A 15120-nucleotide genomic window follows, 5' to 3' on the forward strand; every position below is an offset into this window, starting at 1 on the left:
TTTTTCTAGAAAATTGTAAAATTTAAATCGCAGGTATGAAAAAACTATAGGAGATATTGCATTTTGTCCCCTTGTAAAAGCATCTCAAAACTTCGGAGGACTCAAAATTTGTTCACGATAATTTTTTTGCCAATGTTCACCAAACTGGGGGATGAGACTGGCAAAAATTCAACATTAAGGGCCACCCTAACCGACATGCATCTCAAAGTTTTTAAATTGCCCTAACTTTCGATGTCCAAAAGCATTATTATTAATGGAATAAATCATATGGTTATTAAGAATTACTTAAAACGTTTTTTCACAATGCAAAATAAAGCAAAAATTTTGAGTTTAGTAATTTCCTCAAGAAGTTTCAACATTGCTTTTATATTTTGTCTAAACCTAAGTTTAGACAATAAACTTAATAGAAGATTTTTATATTTAACCTATTTAAACATGGATTTGAAAATTGTATTATTATATGTATATGAATTCCAAATGTACGATTAATTTAAATTTGAATTGTTAACAGACAAATATATATTACCTTAATTTAATTAATGTATTTGAAGTTGCTAGCAACATATAGCAACGGGAATGTTCCAAAAATGATTCGTATTTGTTGCGAACAGAAAATGTTGAAACATAAAAATATAATTATAAATCTTTCACTTCTCACTTAGCAACAGGCTGAACAACTTCAAATTCGGAACATCAAATTTATCTCAATTTTTACTGTATTTATATATTTCAATTTTAAATACTTACCGTAAATCTAAATCATTTACATACATATTGTATACTTACCGTAACCCTAAAATATATACTTACCGTAACCCTAAATCATATACTTACCATAATATTGAATTATACTTACCACAATTGAAGTGCTTCACCTACATATAACCCAAAAGAAAAGGTAACAAAAAACCTAAAATAAAATACTTTTATAACGTTTTTGAAAAAAAAACGATTAATCTCTTTTTTATTTTCTCTTAACAAAACCCTATATAATTTTAATCACTAACTTTGAGTGATTAAAATTATAATCTTCCTTTAAAGCTTCAGCTCCCAAAATCCCAAAGGCTTGGAAGATTTAAAGTAATCTGTCCCCATCAGATTATTTCATATTTAAAAAAGCTCATGAGTAGATTTTGTTTATATGAACAGAGAATTACACACACACCCTTGTGGAAATTATTGTGGAATTCATTTGTTTGACCCACCCTTAACAAAAAAAATGTTTTACACAAATTTTGTCGCAGAACTGCTTGCATCAAATTCTTTATTAGGATAAGGCCGTTCACGATAATATGGTTTCAAAGCTTTTCAAAGAGCTTTTGAGTAAATCCTTAAAGCATCAGCAAGGGAATTGTAAATCACAAGTTGAATAATATTGTTTTTTTTTTAAAACTATGCTAACGTTCGTAAAAATAACTCAGACATTTTTCAACCGATTTTAACAAATCTTTTTGTGTATAAAAGGCAAAACATATGTCTGTCATATGTTGGGAGAATCCATGTGAAAGCGGACAGCAGTCGGATTTACCATCTCCGATTTTAATTAAATTTACCACATACATAATATATCCAATATGTTCCTCATATCAGTGACTTTTTCAATGGAAACTATTTTTGATATAAAAATATCGCGATTTGAAAATTTAAAAAAATTTAAAAATTTTCTAAAAGTTCAATTTTTAGAGTATATAAATTTATTAATTAAAGAAGGACATGGTATGAGGGCACCTACTCTACTCTATTCGTGCAAAAATTTTTATTAAAAGTACATTTTTTATAAAAAAAATCAAATTCAAGCAAATAGAAAACAGAACACAGTAGAATCAATTTAAAATTACATGGTAAAACACAGGTGCTTAAATTTTTATAACGGTAACGATAAATTGGATTATTTTGGTAACGGTGATTTACCGGCAACGGGTCAAAAAGTCTTTTATTTTTCTTTCTAAAAAATTATTTTATTTTTCAACATAGTCTCTTTTGAAATCTATGCACTTTGTCCAATATTCCTCCAATTTGTGTATCCCTTCAACGACGACGAGACATTTCTTCAGGTTTGGAAACAAGAAATAGTCACTCGGTGCCAAATCCAGAGAATAAGGCGGAAAGCTTTCTCATACCCAAAATTTAAACCACTGAGCCATGTGAGATGCCTATGGCTTCCACAATCTCTCGCACTTTCAATCTCCGATCGGTCAACACCATATCGTTATTTTTTCAATTGTTTCGGGTGTAGAAACCACAACTGGGCGTCCAGAACGTTCGGCATACACCCTGTTTGTACGACCACAACGAAAATCAGTAAACCACTTGTTTACCATTGAAATTGATGTTTCAGAGTTCTCATAGTATTTATCAAGCTTAGCCTTTATTTGATTAATTTTTTTTTTTGCAAAAAATAATGCTTAATGAGCATGGGAAAATTCACTTTTTTCCATTTTCTTCTCAAGTCACGAGGTAGTTTGCTATCAAATGGCAAACTAAAAGAAGCAGCTTGTTCATATTTTGACCGGAGTCAACTGACAGATGCCAGTTGACAGGAGCTCTGTTAAGAGCCGGGAAATTCAAAAAGTCGCGGACCTATTGGCCGCCCACACTCGTATTTTAAATTCTGTGAAAACTCAATTATTGAAATTAAAAATTTTTATTTTTATAATTTCAAATTATTTACAGAACGCTAATAGCTAGCTGAGCGGTAACGGTAGTTGAAAATTGAAAATTACACACAGCAACGCTGAAAAAAACTGCAGTTTCACACTACAAAGAAGTTTGTAAATAAGGTTTAGTTAATTCAACAACCAGTTCATTTAACTTTACGTCGATAAAACCGTACAAAAGCTTTCATGTGGCCAAAGTTTTAAAAAGTGGTGAATTTCATCAAATTCAAAGTAAATAACAAAACGAGAAATATTTTCATATCTAAACGTCTTCTTTGTAGACCAATTCTTACATTTTTTTTTTTTTTGTTTTAATAATATTTTCTTTACAGTTTTTGTTGTGTGCATATTAGGGCGGGTCCATTTGTATGGACGCAAAATTGTGCTTGTTCAATACTCCGCTACTTCAGCACGCTAAAACTATTCGCGTTAATCATTTCTCTCATTGCGAGCAAAAGTTATGTTGGTTTAAAGTTTAAACTAAATCTTAAAAATAAAGCTATACTGGTTCTCATAGACGAATGATTAATATTATTTATTAAGTACATCACATTTATATTTATCATACGCTCAATAAACAAAATTTATACACAATACATGTATCATGTAAAGTGCCAAAAATGGTGATTTTTTTAAATTTTTGTATGGGGACCCCACATGAATGGGTCGGCCCTCCAAAGTTAGTGGGGGTCGGTCATACATTTAGACTCGATTGGGGCACTTTCAATAGGTCTAAGTGGAATTTTAAGGAACATCAGAATTCATTTTAGAGGTATGGTTCCTTGGGCAAGGTTTATTATTTTGATCCCTAGAGTACGATTTTCCTTGTCACTTGGGCGATTTTTAAATCCACCTGCCCTAATGGATATCGTCACCTAAAATGCGAAAAAACGTAAGTTTATAGGAAAACCAAAATAATGATATACATACATAAAATGAAAAGTACTTGAGATATTGAAACAAAATTTGCAAATCTGAATTACATTGAAACTGAATTATAATTTATACAAAAAACTAGTTTTTTCAAATTGTTGATTTGTTGTTTTCTGAAACAAAAAAACGTATAATCAATATAAATTTTTATGAAAAAATAAAAACTTAAATAAAAATATTTTTATTTCAAATAAAAGCAGTTGTATGTTTTTTTTATTTTAATTACTAACAACTACTTTTTTAAACTAAAAAAAGGTACTTCATTATGTTTTCATAAAGACTGCAAAAACAAAATCAATTGCAACAAACTTATTAAAAAATATTGGAAAGCTACCTAAAATAAGGTAAAATACCATTTATTTATTTATTAATTAATTACTCTATAACTAAATACAGTTATATTATATAGAAATGTTTCTAATATTATGGCGGTAATCCTCGAAAATAGCACTTTAACTACATTATTCTTGATGCACCAACACTTAATTCAATTACCATTACTAGTAACAAGAGTTTGGTGTTTCGCGGATAATTTTATTTCCCGGGAATCACGGGAATTTTTTCTCAACTAGAAAAATAAGTAAAAAATAAAATTATTTTATAAAATTGTGCCATTTTATTTAAAACAAGTAAGAGATCTATATTCGGCTGTGCCTAATCTTTTATACCCTTCACCAAATTATACTTCAAAATACAAATTTTAAATATTTTTAGGTAAGCACAATTTTTTTTTTATTTTTTTGGAAAATTTTTCTTTTTAAATTTTAACATTTTTTTTTTAAATTTTTTTTTGGTAAAAAAAATTCTAGTTAAAAAATATTTTTCCGATTTTTACCTATTGTAGGACCAACTTACTATGGTGTTATATATGTTGTTGCAAAGATCTTTGAAATATCTATCATTAGATATCCATATTGTCTATATTAATGACTCAGTAATACAGATATAGGTAAAAAATCGAGGTTGTCCTGTTTTTTTCCTCATATCTCAGCCATTTGTTGTCCGATTATGCTGATTTTAAATAGGAAACTTCTCGAAAACATGTCTGACAGAATTATTGAAGATTTGGATCCCAAAGATATCTGTGGTCTTCAGAAAATTGATTTCAACAGGACAGACGGACATGGCTTAATCAACTCTGCTATCTATAAGGATCCAGAATAGATATACTTTATAGGGTCGGAAAATTATATTGTGGAAATTACAAACGGAATGACAAACTTCTATATACCCTTCTCACGAAGGGTATTACAATGCAATTCAACTGTACTAACATAAAACAAAAAAAAAGTTTGTTAAATATTTCGCTTTCCACAGATGTTTGCGTTATTAAAGCATTCATTATAAAGACAATCTAAATTTCTGCTTAGACAGAAAAAATTATATTTCAATTCAAACATTTATCCCATATTGAACAGGTTTCAATTATTTCATAATTAAATCAAGTATTCATTTGCTCAAAAACAAAATTTCTTGATATTTTCTATTGAATTTTGAATTTGATTATTTCGACAATTGAATATACAATTTTCGTTATTGGTTGAATTTCAAATACAAAAATTATTGAATAGATAATTTTCGTAATTGAAACACAAAAAATAACAAAAATGTGTTTTCCACGTGATATTTATGTGGAAAGCACATATTTATGTGGAAAGCAAAAACAAAATTTTAAAAATTTGTTTTTGTTTTATGTACAAATTCTGAACAGAACAAACGCACCAAAATTCAAGCGTTGATTTGCCTTTCATAATTTGAAAATTTTGTATATAAAACAAAAACAAATTTTTAAAATTTTGTTTTTGCTTTCCACATAAATATCACTTTGTTGACGTGATTTACAAAATTAGGGCCTTAGTATTTCGAAAACATCACCGCTTTGAACAGATGTGGGAACATTGTGATCAAATAGGCGCTCACAAATTTTTAAACATAGTATTTGTTATATTATAATTTAGCTCACTATGTTGTGAAGTTTTTAGGTCATTTACACAAGCCTGCTGTTATATTGTTTATTAAATTTACGTTTTATAGCATGAACCATTTTTCGAGAAATCGTAGAATTTTTAGATAACAGCTGTTCACAAAGAGTGTTCATTATAGCATCACCTACCAGCAAAATGGTTTCGTTTCGGCTTAATGCTTCTACTGTAATCTTAAATGGGTTTAAAACCTCCACTAATATTTCTAAATTTGGAACAAGCCCTTCTTTAAACAAAGATGTTATATTTAAATCAATTAAAGTTTTTTAAATTATTTTGAATTTCCCGAGAATTCCCGAAAATGATTTTATTGGATTTCCCAGTCGGGAATTCTATTACCTACTTGTACCTACTTGTAACAGAAATATTTGCTCATTTGTTTTAATATTAGACATATTTACATTCAAAATACTTCTTTCTATAGAAAACCAAAACTCAAATAAAATCTATGTATTTTATGCTGATTACAATTATCAAGCTGATTAAACCAAAAAAATGGTTTAATCAGCTTGATAATTGCTACATACATATGTATGTAACAGAAATGAGTTAATGGCAATATAATTTTATTAATTTAAATGTTGTTACTTTTATATTATCTCTTTGTAGTTGTTATTGTTGCAGGTTTTTGTAGTTTAAATTGACCCAAATGTTTTATATGATATTAATTTTTTATTGCATACATTAAACAATTTTTAATTTAATTATATTGAGCCCATACAAAACCAACAGCCAAACCGAACGAAACCAGCCAGCCATCGATTCATTCATTCCATCATTCGATCATTTTATTCATTCAGTTGTTATTCACTCGTTCAGAGTCATTCCTTTACGTTTATTCGTTCGTATAAAATTGTAAAAAATCTGTGAGAACAAAAAAAAAAAATCCAAAAAAAAAAAACTGAAAAAAATTGTTGCAAATTAAGTGCCCATTGGCGATGAAGCAAATGAAAAATGTTTTAAAAAAGAGCGGGGAAAACACAAAAAAAGGAAAAATTTAAATTCAATATACTACAGCAAGTACACATATACACACACACACACACATCCAGATATAAACAATATTGTGTATTTGTGTGAATACTTGTGTGTGTAAGTGAATATGTCTGTATTAATGTGCGTAATGAAAAATGCAATCAATAATCCGTTTATCCACACATTGAATCGGACGACTTTTGTGCGAGATATTGCTCATTTAAACATGCCAACAACAATAACACCAACAACAAAAGTTGATATGGAAATGTGATGAAAAGCGAAAATTGAAAGGATATTCGATTAACAGAGAAATCCCCTACATAATAATTGAATTTGTAGTAAAATATGTAAAATACATGATATCCATATATGTACATATGGGGGATTTCAAGTCAAGTTAACAATCTTTAAAAACCGATGTCTTCCGATTAGGGTTCCTACGCGGGAAAAATTTCCCTTGAATTCCAGGGAATATTTTTTTTTTAATTTTCGGGAAATGTATGTCGGGAATTTTCGGGAATACCTTCATAAGATTTCTTCTAAAAGTAACAATATTCAGATTCGTTTCGATGGTCAAATTTGTTGCTAACTGAATTATTATATTATATCCATAGATTTTTTTCTGTTCTAGCAACAGATAGTCAGTTGGCAAAGAAGTATTACGGTTGAAAACCCAACTCAAGCCACAGCAGAAAAATTCGGTTATTAAGAATGAATCAAATTTAAAATTTATGCTCTATTAAGATGCCTAACATTACAACTTTTAGGGATATTCAATGAATATTATTCATATTTAGAGAAAATAATAACGTTCAATAAAATAATAGTGGTTCAAATTTGTTTATTTAAAATTAGATTTGTTTTATAGATTTAACATACTCGAAATTCTTAAGTTTTTTAAATAAACAAAGAATTTATTGATTTTATACTACGACTGTGACGATCAAATGCCCCTATTAAATAAACACTGGACCAACACCCGGGATAGTTATATATATAGTTATTTCATACTTATTTTAAAACCCTGGAAAAATTATATTGGAAAAAAATGTCTTGGTTTTGGTTAAATTTAGTATTAAAAAATTCACGGGAATTGCGGGAATGAAACGATTTTATAATTTCCTCCCGGGAATGAAAAAAGTCCGGGAAATTAGGAACCCTACTTCCGATCGGGATGAAATTTGCACCATTGGATAGTATATGTTTATTACCTATTGTTCTTAGCAAAATTGGTTCCAAATAGTTTAGATAGCTATTTCTTCAATATTTCGAAAAAAAAAATTATTTGACTTTTGGGGTCCTTTCATTTTCAAAATACAGCTTAGGTCTTTTCCGTTAAGAGATTTTTGATCGCTTCGTGGGATGCGAGTGGGATATCTATCAAAATAAATTTTTAAAATGGGCCCGTTTTTAATTGAATGTCTTAAGTTAAAAAACATTTATTTTGAGAGATATCCCACTCGGATCCCACGAAGCGATCAAAAAGCTCTTAATAGACCTAAGCTTTCTTTTGAGCAAAAAAAAAGAATATCCAAAAAAGTGCCCATTTTGAAAAGAGGCAAAAAAGTTTTTGATTTTGCAAAAAAATTCAAAAATTTCATGTCTTGAGTTACAGAAAATTTATTTGATAGATATCCAACGCACATCCAATGAAGCGACCTCTTAAAGAAAAGACATAAGCTTTCCTTTGAGCAAAAATAAAAAATGGATCCATTTTGAAAAAAAAGTCAACAAAGTTTTTGATTTTGCAAAAAAGTCAAACAATTTATGTTTTGAGTTACAAAACATTTATTTTGAAACTCTCATCCCACTAAGCGACCAAATAGGTCTTCATGGAAAATATCTAAGCTTTATTTTGAGAAAAAAGGGCCCATTTTGAAAAAAGTACTAAAAGTTTTTGATTTTGTAAAAAAATTTCAAAATGTTTTAATTAAAGAAGAAATAGCTATGTAAACTATTTAGGACACATTTAGCTAAGAACACCTGTTTGGCCGAAATGTCTAAGTCGGAGAGTTCTTGACCGATCTTGTTGAGAAATTGTGTCTAAATTACTATTCAATAGGACTAACCTTTTATACCGATCGGAAGACATCGGTTTTAAAAGTATTGTTCACTTGACATGAAATCCCCCATAAATATTATAAAAGACTTTGTAAGTTTGTTTATTCATTCCGCAATCATGCCGAATCGGCTGAACCGATTTTATTGAAATTTGGAACAAAGATAGATCCTTACTTGGAAGCCTCAACAGGCTATAATTACACACAGCCTCAGAAGTGAGTAAACACCACAAATTATTTGATTTCTTTTTAAGATATTGAAAATCCTATATATCCATAGATTTATAGGTTTACGTTTGTTAGAGATTGGTCTGAATAATAGATTCGGTTCTGAAAAAATAGGATTTATGCGTACTATAATGATTTTCATGATCTTAAAAAAATCAAAAAACTTCACTGGTGTTTACTCAAATTTAAGCTTGTGTGTATATATATTAGGGTGGCTCGATTTAGCAATCGATATTGTGCCAGTGATTTTTGGTAGCTTTTGGCATGAGGAAACCAATTTCCATTACGACATATCAAAAAAATCATTTTCGAGGCTTCCAAATTTTAGAAAAAGTCCAAATTACTTACTTTTTCTCAACTTTTTTAGGTATTTAAGGTAATTTAAAAAAATAAATCAGTCGATTTTTTTAAATTGTGTTAAGCGATCATATGTGTGGTTATCGATAATCCTTTACATCTAGAACTAAGGATCATAATTGATCCTTTTTTGGTAGCATCCTAATATATACATTAGGCTGGGTCGAATTCCATGGACGATCAAAAAGTAAAAAATCTTATAGCAGAAACGCAATCTACGAAAATTGTAAGAAAGTTTCCACAAGAAACCATAGGACTAAAATCAAATCCTATCTTGCGCATTTCGTCATTTATCCAATAAAAAAAACTATTTAAAAAAAATAAATACTGAAATATCATTGGACAAAAAACGAAATGCGCAAGATAGGATTTGATTTGAGACCTATGGTTTCTTGGGGAAAATTTCTTAGAATTTTCCGTAGAATGCGTTTCTGCTATACGATTTTTCTTTAAAAAAATCGACCCACCCTAATATTGTGTTTTTTATATTGTAACTATTTCCATACATGTCATGTCCATACTCATATATACCCAGCAGACACATATTGAGAATGAAGCTATCAAATGTCAATCTTCTGGATGACTGTCCCAAACTAGTGATTTTACCTATAATTTAGGATGACCACTAGTTACATAAATAATTACGTGACTAATTGTTTTAACATAAGTTGAGGTAAGTTGACTCTACATCGATTACAAATAGATTGTCTAATATCTGGTCCCAAGAGTCAGTTGCCAGCTACCTAACTGGTTATATGATTATCTACATAACTAGTAATTAAACGTGTATGGAAGCTAATTGACCTTAAGTTCAATAACCAATTGCTTGTAAACAAACCATCCTCCGCCTACTCTCCAATAGATTACTTCTGGTAGGTAAAATATCTACTTTAAAGAGTGCAGTACAAAATAAACGTTTAAAGTGACTACACTCCAGATTACTTGGAGACACTTAAGTGACAATTGACTTCATGTTAGATTGTCTGGGATATATAAAGTATCCAATTGGCTTCTCTATGCAATATAAAGAGCAAATACATGTCAAATGACCCAAAATATATAAATTGGAGTCAGACAAGTGATCTGTAACAATTACTGTATCTAAGAGGTACATTGACTACTTCTCTTAAAACTATTGTTCATGTGTTTGCTGGGTATAAATAACTGCATAAAAGTTTTTGAGTGGCTGTGTGAATGTATCAATGATTCAATGAATTTGTGATATGCGCGTTAATATGGCAACATTTTAACAATAAGTAATTAAAGCAAAAAAATAAAATAAAGAACGAATAAAAACACAAAATACTATGTATTAAGTATACAAAATGATGAAGAATGACATGAACAATAAAGGTATTTAAATTCATAATTTTACCAATACAATCGAACAACAACTATTATGAGGAAATTATACAGGGAACTACTTGAAGCATGAAGATTGTGGGTTCAATTCCTGCCAAAGACTCTTAGGGTGTTTCTGCAGGCAAACCTAAATTAATTTGCAGTTTTTGTTTGTAAAAGTGATTGAACTTACAAAAGAAAAATCATAAAATATACTTATATAGTTAGCTTAGTGTGTAAACGTGCTAAGTCCACTTTTTATGAAAATTAAGATATTAAAACATAAAAAAATAACAAAAAATGTATAAGAAAATGTGCTAATCCATTAAAAAACAAAAGAAGTAATAGAACATGTTATAAGTCCCAAATAAGTACTAAAACTGCATTGAAAGATTTCAAAAATATTTAAAACCAATGATTTTTAAGTCTTATAAAAAATTTAGTTTGCACGCTAAGCTAACGATATGTACCAAAAAGCTGTTTATACTTGAGATCAAATATGATGCACTATAGCGCTCCAGTGATGGATGGTGGATTAATTTGATACTGGTGCCCGCATTTGACGAAAATGTACTTATTTGTGCTTTTGGTTATTGATTCTTTGTAATGATGTGTTAAAATGTTGTTTTTCAGAGAATTGAGAATCGAATATGCTTATTTATTGGATTATAAGCTAGCAATTACAAAACCACATCTAAGCAAAGCAGACGGTATGTAGTAGTCATTACCAGTTGTGTTAATCAGCAAATTCCTTGACTTTTCCAAATATTTGGTGGGAATTTTGTGCTATCGCACCAACTATAATGCGAATTGTTCAAAAAGTGGTTAACTAATTTCAAATACACATACATATTTTCTTTTATTATTTTAAAATTTAATTATAAAATTAATTTTTTTAACCAATTTGCCGCTTTCAATTACAAAATAAAAAAGTCTATAAAAAACTGTACTGGATTACTATTGTCCATCCATTCCTACAAACGTGCAAGTCCACTTCGAAAAATAAATTAATTTTTAATTTAACTTATAAAACTCAATTTGAATCACTAACAAAAAAGCATTAACAACAGTATCAGACAAATTAAAATATGAACAATTTATCTCATTGATTTATTATTTATTATTAGCATCTACTTGAGAACGAGTGTAATTGCGTGTAAATTTTTTGCGTTACAGAAAATTATAAATATAATTGAAAAAATATGATTTTATTAAATATTAATTCCTATGCGGATGGAATAAATATTAAATGATTGATATTTTGTTGCGCAAGGGAAAATATTTATAAAGAGTTGAACTTTTAGAGGAAGAGTTTTTAATTCCATTACTCTGCCTTGTGTATTTTGAAAATACAATTTTCATAAAGTTTATATACCATCTACAATAGATATAAATTAATCCTATATATCCTGAAAACGTAGCGCATTGCATTGACTGGCTAACTACAAGGTAAATGGTTACTAGGTCACCTATACTCACTAAGTATAATAGGAAACTCAGGATGTCAAAAATTTCAGTGGCGGAAGTACTGCAAACAAATTTACAATCTTCCTGAGGATCACACCAATGGTCGCTGTACGCTAAAACGATCGGTCGGAACATACATAGAGATACCGGAGGCGGAGACCTGCAAACTGATCCTGTATACTTATTTCCCGAAATCAAGGCCTTTGAATACAACGCCGAATTTCAAATGATTACCTTGAATGACCAACAACAACCGAAGTCTGGTAGACAGGATCTTCTGGATGGGGCATGTCATGATAGCATAATTTTTCAGGAAAACAATGGATAAACTATTAAATACAAAATTAAAAAATCATACCTTTCGATGAATGTTAAATGGGGCAATTGAACAAGTATAGCGTAGAAAATGTGTGTATATTGAAGATCAAACAGGAGACTGGCTGCCCACAAGATGATATTATTTCATATAATGTCATGTCATGACTGTCGTCATCAATGACCAACTGGAAAATCCTAATAACTTAGGCTTCCATACATATGGTTACTTTGGCGACCTGGATATATGCATGTATGACTTTTTGGGAAGGCGTAACTAATTGGACACTCACTGAGCTCAAGGTCAGCTCAACCATTGAGTTTTCAAAAAATGCTTTGGTGTTATTCTTAACACGACTCTCACTTAGAATTATAATTTGTCCAATATACCAACTAGACATGTACTATATAATTGTCGGCGTTTATTTATCAGAACGTGGAGTTTAATACATATTGTGAAACTACTGTACCGACACTCACATATTCCACATTAGTCTCGTGGAATAATGACTGCGACAACTCTGCTTAATAAGATCTATCGCCTTACATGTATTTATATTACTGGGTCCATGGCAGTCTTTCCCATGGCTGTTGAAGCCATCATCGGTTACCTCACTTACATAAATTGATAACGAAGGAGTTATGTGGGAGTTCTCAACCTTCTAATCCATATTCGGAAACCTGCCAATAAAGGCCTTCCATTTTCTTTAAAGATATTGAAATATGATCATATCTCGACAGTCTAGGAGACTGTCCTGAACTAGTGATTTTACCTATAATTGCGGTGACGTCCAGTTACATAGCTAGCTACATGATTAGCTTTTAACACGTGCAGGTCTTGACCCTTTTCGATTGCAATGAGACTCTCAGATAGTTTCACTTATCGGTAACCTAGAGTCAGTTATCTTACCTACTTACAGCTACATAACTACATAATAAAACATGTCTGTGTCTAAGGGATACATACTACTTGCTTAGCTGCTGGGTTACTAATATTTTTGTAGTTTTTATTGTTGTTACACTGAGTTGTTACACTTACATTGAGTATGCTTGTATCGATGTGTAAATGGTCATCAATGTTGAAACGAATGTAATTTGTGTAATTCAAATTCTTTATTTTTAAATTAAATGGCTATGCTTACATTAGATTTTCTACTCAAGGTTATATTAAGAGCTCATAGACCAAATGCCTTTCAATGTTAATTTTTAATTATTATTATTATTATTATTATTATAGTCTACATAATCAATATTCCAACGAAACATACACAAATCCAAATAGCAGAAGAAAGATTAAACAAAAAAATCATCGACAGGAAGTACGCACAAATGAACTGGCCATTTAAAATGGGTGGTGGCTCAACTTGTGGCACTACAATTTATGTAACGAACATCCGTTTTAAAACGAATACTTGTGCAAAACACATTTGAAAATGCTTCAAAGCACAGGATGGGTATGATGGTGCAGAATACTTTTAAAAAGGGCTGAATGAAATGTATACTTGATGGCATGACACAAATTGACAACATTGTTTAGTGTATTATAGATAAAGCTCCAAAGGGGAATACGAGTTATGAATGTGAATGTGATAACAGAAGTGCATCATCCAATAAACATAAAGCAACGAATTTCTTATAAGGCATAGGAGAGGGGGAAAAGAGTTCAAACTAAAACAAAACTACAAAAAAAATTATATGTATATGGAAAAAAAAACTAAATATTTGTTTCTATTTTACAATATAGCAGTCGAAGGAGTGCAACTGTTGCAATTTATGTTTTTAAACATAAATTTTATATTGTTTTTTAAGCAATAACAACCAGCAACAACATATTGTCATAAGCTTTATTGACTCTATAATTGTCAATTTTTGCTATGACAATCGTTACTGACAATAACATCAGAAGCATGTTTATGGGGCAGAGGCAGGTTTAAATTTTTTTTGTTAGAGAAAATTCAAAATTACACTATACAACAAAATCAATTTTTTTCCAAAATTACAAGGTCCGACCAATAAATTTTGATAGAGGAGACGGATAATATTTTTGCGGAATATTTTAACCCCTTAAATCCCTGTTGTAATTGTGTTTTTTGCTCTTTTTGAAAAGAAGGACAAAAAAGACCCATTCCTTGAGGATTTAGAGGGTTAAAATATTCTACAAAAATTGTACATAACTTGCTGGAGACACTTTACCTAAAATGTAAGGATCACATGGTTTCTTATGACTATTAACAATAAGAATGTGCCAGAGTTGGGAAACTTTAACCCCCCCCTCAAATGAAATTCAGATGTAAACTTTCAAAACGTCGATACACGTGTCTTTTTTTGTCTCCTCTATCAAATTTATTGGTCGGAACTCGTAATTTTTTTGGTGTTGTACAGTGTTATTGGAAATATTGTTATGTAGATGAGAAATGTGGAAAATATAAATAATGTTAGAGTGCAGTTCTCAAATCAGTTGAGGTTATACGCCCCTGCAGTTCTAGTCTTTCTCAATAATATTTTTCTATGAACCATACATATGTACATATCGTCACCTAAAATGGGAAATAACATAACATAATTAAATTTTTTTTTTTTTAATTGATGGAAAAACCCATTTCATATCTGATATTAACTTAATTTCTCCTGTTTAATCTTTAAACGGAATGACACACATTTCCAAGGTTTTGTTATTTTTTTATGTTATTTCGGTATATTTGTTGTTACGTTGTTTTGCAATTTAGTTGACGATATATACATATTTTCTTATACTTGCAATTTTTGTCTATTGTTGCAACACGTATCACTCGTATTGCTGAT

Source organism: Calliphora vicina, chromosome 1, assembly GCF_958450345.1.
Source record: "Calliphora vicina chromosome 1, idCalVici1.1, whole genome shotgun sequence".
NCBI classification, from domain to species: Eukaryota; Metazoa; Arthropoda; class Insecta; order Diptera; family Calliphoridae; genus Calliphora; species Calliphora vicina.